A 14,488-nucleotide genomic window follows, 5' to 3' on the forward strand; every position below is an offset into this window, starting at 1 on the left:
CTCTCTGAAATTGCCATTAGTGCTTAGGTAATAAAAGTACAGCAACCTGTACATACTTCACATCACCCAAGAATCTAGCTGTCAGGGTTGTTATTCTTCTTAGTAGCTTTTCTAGATGTAAAACCAGCAACATCTTAGAGGCTTTTATTAATGATCAATCTGTTGTAGAACATAGTCCCCATACCAAGAAATGTGCTGTATACCGTTTTGGAGTGGTATCGTGGTTTTGTAACATCCTATCAGCATGTAGATACTGCAGTAAGAAGCATCTCATTCTGACTTTGCTCTGACTTTGTGCCTGCATAACTCCACTGCTTCAAATGGGCAAAAGTTAAATCAGAGTTGGGTCCAGCAGCGCTGCACAGATGAGCTTGTGGGCTAAGCAGAAACTTTTGGACTTTGTTGGAAGCTATAAACATTCTTAATTCTGCAGGTAAATTTTAATTAATCTTCCTGGGCTTGCCCATAAATGTATTGCAGTTTTGGTGCTTGTAGGCCCCAAGTCTTTTGTCTGGCAGTTTTATTTGGTACCAAGTGTCCTTTTACCCAGCACCAGGAGAGTAATGAGTAGAGCGGTACCAAGCGTCACTCATAGTGGGGCTCTGCTTCTTTCATGATGTTACTGTCGCTCATGCAGCTTTTCCCAAAGTAACTTTAAACTAGATGCTTGGGTCCCTCTAAGAAAATAACTGCAACTGCATGGAATATAGTGCAGCTGCCAGGTTTGGTACCTACCCAGCCCATCATCCTATGCTGAAATCCATGTTGCTGTAGCTACACAAATGTCAGCACCTGCCCTACTTAAAGTCAGTTTGAGCAGAGTTACTCAATCTGCAGTCAACCCTTTTTGTTCAGGGTAGATGAAGTCTCAGTTCCAAGTGCCGTGCAAAGCACAATATTATCCATATGCTCATATATTTCTATGCAATTATTTGCATCATTTCCTATCTCTATTACCACTAGTCTTAGTTAATGAGATGATTATACATTGGCAGCTGTTCATAGGATCAATTTTTTATAAATATAAAAGTTTGCTTCCCTAAATAAAGTTTTTTATTGTGTAAAGGTTGGTGAAGTCTGATATAATAAGTTTTTATATATAGTTCATCCTTTGTGGTGGCTAAGACTGTTTGTATTATCCAATATGAGTGCCCATTTTACACTTTGTGGAGTCATATAGCTAACCAAAATTACAATATACAGCTCGTTCTTAGAAAGTTAAGAGCCAAAAAGATGCATCTGAAAGTATTTGTGTGGGACTACTCTGCACACCCAGCTTCAGGTCATTTTTTCCCCCCTTTTTCTACAGTCACAAACCTTTGTTGGCCCATATCATGGAACTGTGGTACTCTATTTGTGCTGTGCTGTATTTCAGCTGCTGTTTCTGCACTGGATGTCCCAATAATGCCTTCCATCATTATCCTTAATTGGAAGCACTGCCAGTTTAATGAGTTTCCTGTTGGACTACAAATCTGCCCTCCTCCTTGCAGCTCCAGTGCTCATGGCTCTGTCCTCAACAGAATGAACAAATAATGCAACTATAAGGGTTTCAAAGTGTTGGAGAAGCTCGCTTCTCCTCTGCCGTCATGAGCAGTAACAGGCCCTGACTGAACCAGCACAGCGGTACCCACAGCACACTGTGTGTAGCTGAGATTGCTTGCTTGCTTCCATCTTCATCTCTTTGATCGTGTTCACTTTACTCAACATTCAAGGCATATTAGAGAAAGCAGTAATAGCTTAGATAGCCAGGTCCCCTTGTAATTGTTGTGGTAGTAAGAATTTATGAAATTGCCTGCTGGTTCGGACTAGCCGCGTGTTGTGTCTGCGGCTGGGCCAATCAGGGTGGCCATTTGGGGGGAACACATGAGCCTGTCCACATCCTGCTGTTCGTGCCTTTCCTGCTGTCCTGGAGTCAAAATTTTTTTATTAGAGGTATCAAGGGAATATGCCTGTCTGTTCTGTTTAGTATCCATTTATGGACCTGTTGTCCATGAATGTGTGCAGCTGCTTTCTGAACCTGTTGATACTCCCTGCTTCCACAAACTCCCATGGCGAGTCTGGAAGGGAAAAATTCATCCTAAAATACCACACTTACACAACGATAAGTAAGCTTGCTGAGTGTTTTATGAAAGGGAATTTTTACCAAAAATATAATCTGTCAATACTTTGAATTTTTACTGTAGCAGATGTAACACAAACCATGAAATCAGCAAAGCAGAGTGATACTTTTATCTATGTCATAAGACAATGAAAAACAAGGAAAGCAGTGGTGGGTCAGATAAACATACGACCGGTCAAGGGTTTCATCCAGTCTCCTCTTTCCAACACTGACCTTGATGTTTAAGGTAGATCGTAAGAAGAGGGAATACCTGTAATATTACTTTCCCAGCGCTTTTCTCAAGCTTCCAGAGATTTGCAACATTAACACATTCTGATCCAAAAGTGGTGGTCTTTGGGTTTAATAGCAGCTTGCTGGATTTTTCTGTCATGAAATTATCTAGTTGCTTTTTGAATCCCTACAGTCTGGACATCCAAAACACTTTGTGACAGCTGGTTCCCTCCATAGGAATTCTGAAGCTCTAGTGTTTGCATTGAGTTGTTGTGAGCACCTGGGGAGGGGGGGAAATTGTATACATAAACCCATTATTATTTTGAATAGCAAATTCAAAGCATGTTTAAAAGCTGTGAACAGAAAGAGGGAATTATTTGTTTTGATTTATTCATTTGAATTTTTTAGTAATGCTATTTACATGACATGCATGGACCTGCTACCTGATTCCTGACTATAATAATAATGCAACCCAAACAGAAGGAAGTATGATGTAGGGTTCCAAGCATATATGCAAGCTGTATCAGTTATACAGCTATAGGCATACACAGATTTACATGTATGTGGAATCAAAGGTCCTTTTTATAGGCACAGCAGCTTGTATGGGTGGATCCAAAGGCAGAGTTGCAGATTAAACTTCTGAAAACAACAGTCCTGATTCTGCCAGACCCTTCAGCTTCAAAATACGCTGCGTTTTAAACGAGAGTTCCTTCCTGCTGTGCTGTGGCCCATGGTAGCGCTTATCCAAGAAAGCCAGGCTTGAGCCTTCAGCCCCAGTGCTGAACTGGAGCCTGTTGACAAAGCTGGGATGGTTGGAGGAGTGTGGGGAAGGTTTGTAAACAGCTGAAGTGGAGCCTTCTGGGTTTAATGTGTTCCATAACCAGTTCAAACAGGGCAGCGACTGAAAACCCCAGATGTCAGAGTTACACAACAGCTCCTTCAGAAAAGCAGCTTTAAGTTTGCAGTGGGCTTTATAATAAAGAGCATGCATGAAGTGTTCACCCACAGATAGTGAAGTGTTTGCTTTGCTAGCAGTACTCACCCACCATCAGCTCTCAGCTCATCCTTTCACAGGGGGAGGAATGGATCTAATATTCTTCTTCATCCCTAATGCATGTTTTTACATTACCCTTATGTTGCTGTGCGTGGGTTGTGTACAGCAGACTTAATGCAGCAATTTGTAGACCTGCATCAATTTAGTGCCTTTTTTGTTCTTAAAGAAATGTTATATTAAGTGCAAAGTTTGAGGCTTTTTTTCACCTGGGATAAGGTTGAGGACTTTGAATGAAAGGAGGTTTTATTCTGAAACTAACAGAAGTTTGGTATTTTCGAGTCATACCTGTAGCTTTGTATCCTAGCAGTGTTCAATTGCATCTGATCTATTTCAGCCACCTACCATGGGATGTGATAAGCTGCATCCTATAAGCACCCGCTTCTCTCCTCCTCTGAATGGAGTCAAGACTCTCAGCTCAAATATCAACTCTTGTACTGAAGCTGTTTAAAGAATCTCACACCAGGTAACCTGGTTTTAAATCTTCCAAATTTCTAAAATTTTCCTATGAAGTTCTGCAAATTTAGTGTTTCTAGTGAACTGTGAGGTCAGGATTCTTCCACAAGGCACTTGTATTTGGCAGGGTATTCTCTTTTTTACCATGTTGTGGGGGTATACCCAAAGTAGCACTGCTACTTGTTTTACTATCTTACAATGACTGCATTTAAAACCTCCCATCCTTTTAAATAGAAGGTTGTTTCATCCTGAGGAATGATTTAAAAGGACCAACACTGATCTGTGTATTCTTATTTTGGTTAAGACTAGTGCTTTGATTTGGTTGAGAATCTAAACCACAGTGAATTATCATTAACATGGACTCACATAGTCTCTGTCATCAGTTTAGTTAACTAGGTTTACTTTAATGCAGCCTTTTTGTACAAGATAGAAAGAAGGCTGTAGCTCTGCCATCCCTTCAAATCCAAGCTGCCATCTCCTCAAATCTCACAGTGCTGGGCCTACTTAAAAGTGGAGTACTGCTGGTTCTGAATGCTGTAGGGCAAAGATCTCCACCTGATATTGATTGCAAGGTTCAATGTGCCTCTGCTGCATCATAAATTCTCTCATTATCATGCACAAGACCCTTCAGATTTGATGCTTCCCGTCTGCTTAGACCACCTTCAGACTGCCTGGAAGTTTTTGGCACAGTGAGGACTTAGATGAGAACTGTTTGACCTCTTTTGCTTTGTATTTCTCCCTGGCTTGTCCCTCTCCCTCTTTGACTCTTTCTGCCAGTTATCACCAGTACGCTGATCTGTACCCATGTGTGCTAATGGCTTTACCCCAGTCTTTTCATGTGACTGTAGTAGAAAGACAAAAGTTAGTCAGGGTGTCACATCTCTCCTTCTCACACCTCAGTATTTCCCTTACCTTACCTCTGTCTCACTAAAACAAATACTAGTGCCAACCTCTAAAAAACCTATCCACCGCTAAAAAACTTCTGCTGAGAACTGTCTGTAATTGCTGACCAGTCTCCACTAGAGCACTGTAAGAGGATTTAAATAGGGTTTTTTTTTCCTTTCAAGGCTTGGTCAGTAAGGCTTGACACAAAATTTTTATTAATGAGGTGACTGATTGTTCCACAGACTGTTTGTTTTTCATATTGTACTCACTGAACAGTGTAATATTCTAAAAAATGAGAGAAGACATCAGATGCTGATTTTAATTGATTATAAATCAGCAATCAATAGTCTGATCATCTTACCTTACTTTGCCAGAGAACATGAAAATGTAGCAGGGATACATGTTCTGTTTCTGCAAGGCTGAGGAAACACTTCATTAAATGACAATTCCCTAGGTGAATTTGTCACCCTCCATATTTGATCAGCTGCACAACTTTCTCTTAAATGTCCCGGACTCAGGGAAGTAAGAGTAGAAGAATCAAACAGCTGTCCCTAGCTACCAACAAACCTTGATGTGACAGAACATGAGAAAAACAACTAGCTGGGGCCTGTTCCTACAGTGTTCAAGTAAGAAAGGTACTTGCAGTAATTTCTTCAGAGGCTTTCTGCATGCAGAGCCTGGAACCACTTTGTTAGTGTGTGTTGGTGTGAGGCCATTGTACGTGGTTCTTCACAGATTACTACTTCTGTCGTGGTTCAGCCTCAGCTGGCAACTAAACACCACGCAGCCGTGCGCTCACTCCCTCCACCCCTGTGGGATGGGGAAGAGAATCGGAAGAGCAAAAGAACTTGTGGGTTGAGATAAGCACAGTTTAATGATTACAATAAAATAATAATTATAGTAATGATTATGATAATAATGACAATAATGTTAATATAATAAAATGGAAAAGGAAGGGAAAAAAAAACACAGAACCACAAACGATACAGCCGCTCACCACCTGCCAGCCGACGCTGCCCGTCCCCGAGCCGCGATTGCTCCCCCCTCCCCCGGCCAGCCCCTCCCAGGTAACACACTGGGCATGACGTTACATGATATGGAATATCCCTTTGGCCAGTTTGAGTCCGCTCTCTCAGCTGTGCCCCCTCCCCTCCCGGCTTCTTGTGCACCCAGCAGAGCATGGGAAGCTGGAAATGTCCTCAACTAGCACAAGCACTGCCCAGCAACAGCCCAAACATCGGTGTGTTATCTCAACATTTTTTTCATGCTAAGCCCAAAGCACAGCACTGCGCCAGCTGCAGTGAAGAAAATTAACTCTATCCCAGCTAAAACCATGACAGTGTCCATGCATCAGAAGAAGCAACATACCAGGGTGAAACCTACCCCACAGAATTCACGCCCTAAAGTCAGAATGAGACTCTGTAGCCCACTAAAGCTTCACATTTCTAATATATGGAAGGACTTCCGTGTATAACAGGGTCAAAATCTTCTACTCTGTCATCAACACAGCCTTCCCCATTGAACTGAATGTGTCACTCATTTTTGGGACTGAATTTGGGCTTGAACTGAACCTGCCAGTCATCTGGAGCTGATGCAGAGGTTGAAAACAGTTAGTTGCAGGGTGCGTGATGCACTTCCACATGTCTATTGTCTCAATATGCTGTGTGCCTAGAACAAAATCAACATTTTTTACTAGCAGAGATGAAAAGGTACTAATCAGTATTTAGCACAGCCCAAAATTTGAGCCTGGGTGAGGAGTAACTAAGCTATCCTGGCTGCTACTAGGCAAACCACATACTTTTTTCAACAAACTTTTGGTTATTCAGTCATCTCTTTCCTATTTCAAATTGGAGCTAAAATACCGTAGGTACTAATTTAAAAACAAGCTCATTTTTCTTCATCAGAAGACCAATCTTTTTTCTGCATAGAGTTCTCTTCAGTGTCCTTGAAGCAGGAGTGTGAAATGGTTTTTTTGAACAGATGGGTTGAGCTCAGCACTGTAGTATACTGACAGCTGCTGCTTTAGTCAGGAGGCCAGGACCCTCTTCTCTGGAGGAGACTTATGACAGCAGATGATGCTGGTGGAAACCTAAAAGGATTGACAAACATGATGAACTGCCCGTTCTGCTCCTTCCCGTATTACACCTTTTTCCCTGGACCCTTTTGGTGGGGGAAAGGCTGTAGTGTAGGAAGGAATAGGCTAATTCATCACATTTTTTTCAACAGCCTCTTTTGGCAAGGTCCAGGGGTTCCTACTTGAAAACTAACAAGATATGCTTGCTCCAACTGAACTAGCAGAATTTCCTGCCTGTTTTCAGCACATAGTCCTTATACTGAGTGTATCTCCTTCCATCTCCCCTTCAAATAGGAGTACCCTACACCAGAGCAGATAAATGGAGTTTGTTACTATTACTCAGCTTTCTAGGGACTATATGATTTATCATGACCTTTCTCTCATAGTATTTCTCTTATGGAGAGAGCAGCTCAATATTACTGCAAGAATGACTGTGGTAAGGAGCATGTAGGTCTTGCTCCAAGGGTATTTTGAAAGTGTTGACTTTTCCAAGAGCTCCTAGAGGTAGTGATGGCTTACCTGAAGACTTAAAAAGTGGGCTGGGAGTCTGGTCTAAGCTGTTACAGAAATTGGTCACTGCATACATCTGCCTGGCCTTTAGCTGACAACATTGTCTTCAGCCTTACCTGAACATACGGCTTAAAACCATCTGGTAGGGTGACAGCACAGATCTCAGCATGATATACTGTCTGAATATTTGCACTGGGTGAAGGTATTGGGAGAGAAATGGGGACAGAAAAGCAAGTTTTGCAACTCCCAGTGAACATCATCTTTTGCAGTGATGCTGTTGGTGGTGCCCAGTGTAACTAATGCTTTCTTTAACTCAGTCTTTAATAGTCAGACTGGTCATCCTCAGGGTTGTCAGGCCCCTGTGCTGGGAGATGGAGCTAGTATGCAGAATGAAGTCCCAGTTGTTGAAGAGCTGGCAGTCACCAACCTGCTTCTTCACCTGGATATTCACAAGTCCATGAGGCCGGATGGGATCCACCCGAGGATACTGAGGGAGCTGGCAGAGGAGCTCGCCAAGCCACTCTCCATCATTTATCAGCAGTCCTGGTCAACCGGGGAGGTCCCAGATGACTGGAAGCTACTGAATGTGATGCCCCTCTACAAGAAGGAGGATCTGGGGAACTACAGGCCTGTCAGCCTGACCTCGGTGCCAGGAAAGGTCATGGAGAAGGTCATCTTGAATGCCATTAAGCAGTACATGCAGGACAACCAGGGGATCGGGATTGGGCTCAGCCAGCATGGGTTTATGAAAGAGAGGTCCTGCCCCACTAACCTGGTCTCCTTCTATGATAAGGTGACCCGCTTGGTGGATGAGGGGAAGGCTGTGGACATTGTCTACTTGGACTTTAGTAAGGCCTTTGACACTGTCTCCCACAGCATTCTCCTGGAGAAGCTGGCTGCTCACGGCTTGGACAAGTGCACTCTGCGTTGGGTTAAAAACTGGCTTGGCGGCCGAGCCCAGAGAGTTGTGGTGAATGGAGTCAGATCCAGTTGGTGGCCGGTCACGAGTGGTGTTCCCCAGGGCTCAGTGTTGGGGCCGGTCCTGTTCAGTATCTTCACTGATGATCTGGATGAGGGGATTGAGTGCACCCTCAGTAAGTTTGCAGATGACACCAAGCTGGGTGGAAGTGTCGATCTGCTGGAGGGCAGGAAGGCCCTACAGAGGGACCTGGACAGGCTGGATTGATGGGCCAGAGCCAATGGTATGAGATCAACAAGGCCAAGTGCCAGGTCACAACAACCCCGTGCAACACTACAGGCTTGGGGAGGAGTGGCTGGAGAGCTGCCTGGAGGAAAAGGACCTGGGGGTGTTGGTTGACAGCCGGCTGAACATGAGCCAGTGGTGTGCTCTGGCAGCCAAGAAGGCCAACAGCATCCTGGCTTGTATCAGGAATATTGAGGCCAGCAGGAGCAGGGAGATGATCGTGCCCCTGTACTCGGCACTGGTGAGGCCGCACCTCAAGTACTGTGTTCAGTTTTGGGCCCCTCACTACAAGAAGGACATCGAGGTGCTGGAGCGTGTCCAGAGAAGGGCAACAAAGCTGGTGAAGGGTCTGGAGAACAAGCCTTATGAGGAGCAGCTGAGGGAGCTGGGGTTGTTTAGTGTGGAGAAGAGGAGGCTGAGGGGAGACCTTATTGCTCTCTACAACTACCTGGAAGGAGGTTGTAGTGAGGTGGGGGTCAGACTCTTCTCCCTAGTAACAAGCCATAGGATGAGAGAAAATGGCCTCAAGCTGCACCAGGGGAAGTTTAGGTTGGACATTAGAAAAAAATTCTTCACTGAAAGGGTTGTCAGGCATTGGAACAGGCTGCCCAGGGAGGTGGCTGAGTCTCCATCCCTGGAGGTATTTAAAAGAAGGGTAGATGTGGTGCTTGAGGATATGGTTTAGTGGTGGACTTGGCAGTGATAGGTTAGCGGTTGGACTTGATGATCTTAAGGGTCTTTTCCAACCTTAACAATTCTATGATTCTAATACAAAAAGAAACTTGGGTGTGTTCACACAAGCTGTCATTAACATCTTTGGGTTCCAGTTGCATATCTTAAGCGTGGTAGTTAGTGTTCTGCTCTGATTGTTTTCAGACTTGGAGACTTCGTAAGATGATGTCACATATACCAGCAACAGTGACAGTTTTATTTCAGTGTCTGGGCTCATCCCTTGGACAGATTCAAGCCGACATTCCAATAGGAAGAAAGCTTTGTAAGGTATGGCTATTTTTCCAAAGCAGCTGATCATTCAAGAGGATAACATGAAATAGTATTACCACTAACTGTCCCTCCAATCTGGGTTTCATTCAGTGCTCTTTAAATTCAACATATAGTCTCCTTTTGACTCAAAAAAAAAAATGTAGCTATTGTCTTTTGTAATAATTTTCTAATAAGCTACAGTGTTATTCATTTAGCATGGTAAGCAGTCCTATTTTGTGAACTGTGTTTTATTTTGAAGGTTCAACTTTCATCTAAATTATGATAAATGCATCAAAATAGCATCCTCTAGTTATCAGCATGTAGATATTTTCCCATAATTCTTGTGAAATAAAAATAGAAGTAAGGTAAAAAATGTGACAGAATTAATGTAGTACATAACTCTGGAGGCATGGCTATCTGGCAAAACAAATCCTAATGAAATCATCATTCAAAGGAAACCTTGCTTCAAGTTACAGAATGAATATGAAAATGATAGATTTATATGCTTGAAAGAAAAGTAAATCCATGTTATAGATGCCTAGCAGATACTTAGTATTTTCCCCTGGCTTTCCATCAGTAAGTCATCACTGTGTGTTTCTCTGCTGTACTCCTGATTGATATCATATCACTGACTATCTTGTGGCAACTACTTCCCATCATCCCAGAGAATCCATATTTCTCATTTTTAATCAGATAAGATATTTTCTTCAGGACCTGCTCTCATCCTCAGTAGGCTTTCTTTAAACTTACATGAATGTTAGTAAGAAATTATTTAAGTCCAGTGTGGTAATAAAGGTATCCCTTTAGGTATTGAACAAAAAAAAAAATACCCCCCACAAAAAAAGTCATTTTCTGGCAATGTAGAATAAAACTTACTCACAGTTTTGATACTTTAAGGAACTGTTTTATGATCACATTTGGTGGGTTTTATCAGTAAGTTAAACCTATTTCACTTGAAGTGAAGTAGGCTTCAGCCTACCTTAAAGAATAGTCTTTATCTACCTACATCCAAGAAGGCACAGCCTCATTCTTGAAGTCTGGCTCCTTCTGTAATTCAGGCTCTCCCATAAAGACTGAAATCAGATGATTTTCAGGTGTTTCCCATAATTGTTCAGGGAGAGATACTTTCTAGCTTCCTTTTCTGTGATGCTTGCAGCTCATGTGGTCCCAGAAAGTGCAGGTTTGGCTTAGGAGACTGCTGGTGAGGAGTCAGTATCAATTACTCCACAGCTCTACTGAACTCCACTAGTTAGGGTCACCATCTGAATTTCTTCTCCCACGATGAGCAACTTTCCCTCACCAAGCACAGAAAGGCATCATTCAGTATGACTCTGGAATATGGTCAGGAGCATATTTTTATTTCCCTTGAGGAACAATGGTCGTATTACCAAGTTATAATAGTCCAGATTTTGATTTTTCATTTGAGAAGCAAAATTATTCATGGCTAGCCTGAGTTATGAAAGATTTACTTTGAAGAACAATACAAAACTGCTGATGCAATTAAAATGAAAATATTATTCAGAGTCAAGGCTATAGGAAGAGCAAGGATATATAAAAGCAATTTAATTTCATGGGTTTTGGAAGCATTGCCCTTCATCTGTTTAAGATCTATTTTTATTAAAATTTTGCAGCCTTGAGGTTAATTCATTTCTAAATGCATGTTTGTCTTCCAGAAGCTTATTGATTTAAGCACCTGTTTGTATGGCAGTGGTCTAGGAGTATTAATTTACATGCGCTATATCTGTATTTCCTTTGCAAGCTACATAAATGGCTTTTTATCAAAGCTTCTTTCACTTGGTTGCTTTTTTGGAAAACTGCTAAATGTGGATTGGTCCACTAATTAATGGCTCCATGATCCTTAGGATAATGAAGTTTGTTTATACAGGTCTATGCCCTATGTCCTTTACCCTTCCCACTAGGATCTTTACCATTCCCTCACATGTAATACCCTCCGATCGCTCACTCCACTGTACTCTTCTCTCTCTTGTCCCTCAAAACCAACAGGTCTCACTATGGGCCTTACCTTCCTTCTCTGGTTTGCTGGCTGCACCAGAGGCAGAAATACCCGCAGGCTGACCAGCTGGCTAGCACTAGACTGCCTTGCTAGAAACAATAACTTCTCAAGTAAGTACTGCTCTGTAATGTTAATTAGCAGGGTATTCGTGTAATCCATACACAGCGGCGGCTCATACTGCGAGCCAAATCTTCGACTGACAAAATCTTGTGTACGCTGGCTAAACCAAGCATTTTGTTGATTTAAACCAGAACCTAATCCTTAAAGTGGAAGTAGTAGTCACGTAAGAAACTGCTGGGTGACTTCATAAACCGAATTTATCACATCTCTGCTCCTGTAGTTACTGTAGTGATTCATTCTGACTTCAAGCCTGCCTTACATTTCCATGCTGCTGTTGCAAAATGCCTTTTTCAGAGGTTCCCTATGTTCCAGGGTTTCTTGGAGAAATCCACTGATGAGCTTAGTTCTGTTTTTGAAGCCAGGTGTCATTGAGATCCAGAAGAAGCCAAGTTTATTTTGCAGGTTCTTCAAAAGGGGCTTTTATAGCTCAAGTCTTAGCTTAAAAATATGTATGGTTTCAAGCAGATCCATGTGTTTACATGTGTGTCCCAAAGTAATGAATGTATAATGCCAAATATGAGCCTAAAACAGTAAGAGAAGGAAATTTGTTGCTTCCAGTTTTGCCAAAACTTGATATTCTTATTGCAAACCACACAATATTTGCTGGGTTTACACATCGATTCTTTGCGTGATGTGATTATTATTTTTTACATTTCTTACCTTTCATTTAAAATGCAAAAAATATTTTGTTCTTACAATTACTAAGAATGGTATTTTCCAAACAATCCAAACCAAATAAAACCCCAGGCAGGGTAAAACCAGAATTAACCCAAAAGCTCAGAAGGCCAAAGTCTAACAAGGAATCTAGAGGGGCTCATTCCTGAAGTCAATTTTTTTAAAGTTGATTTTAAGTCATGATTTTAGGGGCACACTGACTCGTGAGTTTTGATTGCAATAGACCAAAAATAGCGCCTTATTATAATCGGGTTATTAAAATGGAGGAAATAACCCGCAGTTCTTCCCTCGTGGGCAACCTTCCAGAAACATTCACAGTCAATGCTTGTGTTTGCTACAACGGTTGCAACGGGGGAACGGACATATCAGATCATCGGGGGGGTGATTATATTCGGCTATCGGTGATAAGTCTCTGTTAAGTGTTTAACAGAAAAGAAAGTTCACTGTATGGAGTTGTTAAATTGAACCCTGGAGCCCAGCGCAGACCCAAACCTTTCAACTTCTTGAAAATGACGTCCATCTAGTGGGCAGAGCTCGATATTACAGCAGCAAACAACAACGGCTTCTCTAAAAGGTACGTTAGCACTGTCTGTATGTATAAACGTGATTTATTTTTTTTTAAGGTTGATTTGCAAATTCTTGAAGCCTGCAGCAGAGTTTCTCTGATGGACTGCTTTCCTCAGTAAGCCCATTGTTCTTGGTGGAGATATGTTCTCACTTTTGTTTTCAGATGCTTACCTACATCCTGATGAGGCTGCTGGCATTTTCTTCAAGTTCAAAATGTGGACTTTGGCTCATTCTATGCTGATAAATTTACCACCAGAGAACAAGTGGAAATTTTGGAGAAGAATGATCGATCACTGTCTGAGACATCTAAACCATATAAATGAATTAAAGGCGCAGTTCTGCAATCCCTCTCCATTTGCTTCAGGGGACATTACACCAGGAAGACTCCTGAGAGACTTAAATTAATCCTTTTGCTTGTGTGCACTAGATCTTGCTGACGAGGAGATGTACAACTGGCATATGTAATAGTCCCGTGTACCTGAACTGTGTTTAAAAATAGGAACCCTGTGAAACAGAAAGATAAAATCTTGAATTAGTATGATTAACAAACAGGTTTTCATATCAATTTTATTTATGAAGAGTAATTGAGAGTATCCCAAATCCCTTGTCACCTTGACTACCGTAACCCATGGAAGTAATCATAGGTCAGAGAACAAGAAATAAATCGCAAAACCCTTTTGAAAATGTCATGGGATTTTGAGACCATCTAATCAAAATTATTCAAAAGCAAAGTGTTTTGCAGCACCAAAGCAAAGTGTTGGATGGCCAGAAATGGGAATCCTGCTGCATTCCACATCATGTCAGCATGGAAGGGTAGCACTCTTGCTGCCTATATGCTGCAGTCATCTACTCTCCCTGGAGCCTCTCTTTACCAATGCTGCCTGAGTGAAGCGAGTTGACTGATAGACCCATGTCTCTGAATCCCAGCCAACATCTACTTCAGTTGTTTAACAGAAAGGCCGCGACCACTGTGCAACTGGAAAGTGGTTGCAAGTCTTGCTTTGATGGCCTCTGAGCACTGGGTGTCCTGCTGTGCATGCTCTTTTTCTCCTTCAAGTACCCGTATCAGGCTAATTAATTACCCAGTGAGCTGTGTTGCCCTTAATGCTTTGCAGAATGAGTAGGGCAGCATTCCCAACCATTAACTTCTCTTAAAAATTGATGTTTGCAATTTGACAGGACGTTTTCTTCTTGTGATATGTTTTGTACACTTGTTACAACAGAGAAGTTCCACTGAAATGGAATACCTCTAGCAAGAAGCTTCAGGGTTACCAACTCAGCAATTCTGCATGAAAAACACACGTTCTCAACAAGTTTTGATTCAAACAGACTTTTAAAGCTGCTTTAAACAGAGAAAGTCAATGAAACCCTACTCAGGCTGTTATTTGGACAATTCAAAAGCATAATAAACAGTGAGACAATGGTTAAGTGTCATGTTGGTGTGTGTTGGTGCTTAACTATACGCAATGGCTTAACTTTCTGATTTGACTAACTTAAAATTCACTGTGTGCACTCAGCTTTCTTTTTTTGAAAGGGAAAGCTGTGAATGAATGCAACAACTTTATTCTCTTTTGCACATCAAAAATGTTAGTTATTGCTGTTAATACTAGTATTCATAGAAC

General features: G+C 41.9%; 1 long non-coding RNA gene across 1 annotated transcript in view; it reads left to right on the forward strand.

Moving 5' to 3' along the window:
• Nucleotides 1-14,284, forward strand: part of LOC135316371 (uncharacterized) — a 59,608-nt gene extending 45,324 nt beyond the window's left edge. Inside the window, exons 2-5 of the long non-coding RNA XR_010375735.1 lie at nucleotides 9,386-9,508; nucleotides 11,495-11,614; nucleotides 12,720-12,873; nucleotides 13,030-14,284. This is a non-coding gene — a long non-coding RNA (uncharacterized LOC135316371). The remainder of the gene's footprint in view (nucleotides 1-9,385; nucleotides 9,509-11,494; nucleotides 11,615-12,719; nucleotides 12,874-13,029) is intronic.
• The last annotated feature ends 204 nt before the right edge of the window (nucleotides 14,285-14,488 follow it).

Source organism: Phalacrocorax carbo, chromosome 1 (genome assembly GCF_963921805.1).
Source record: "Phalacrocorax carbo chromosome 1, bPhaCar2.1, whole genome shotgun sequence".
In the NCBI taxonomy this organism is placed as follows: domain Eukaryota; kingdom Metazoa; phylum Chordata; class Aves; order Suliformes; family Phalacrocoracidae; genus Phalacrocorax; species Phalacrocorax carbo.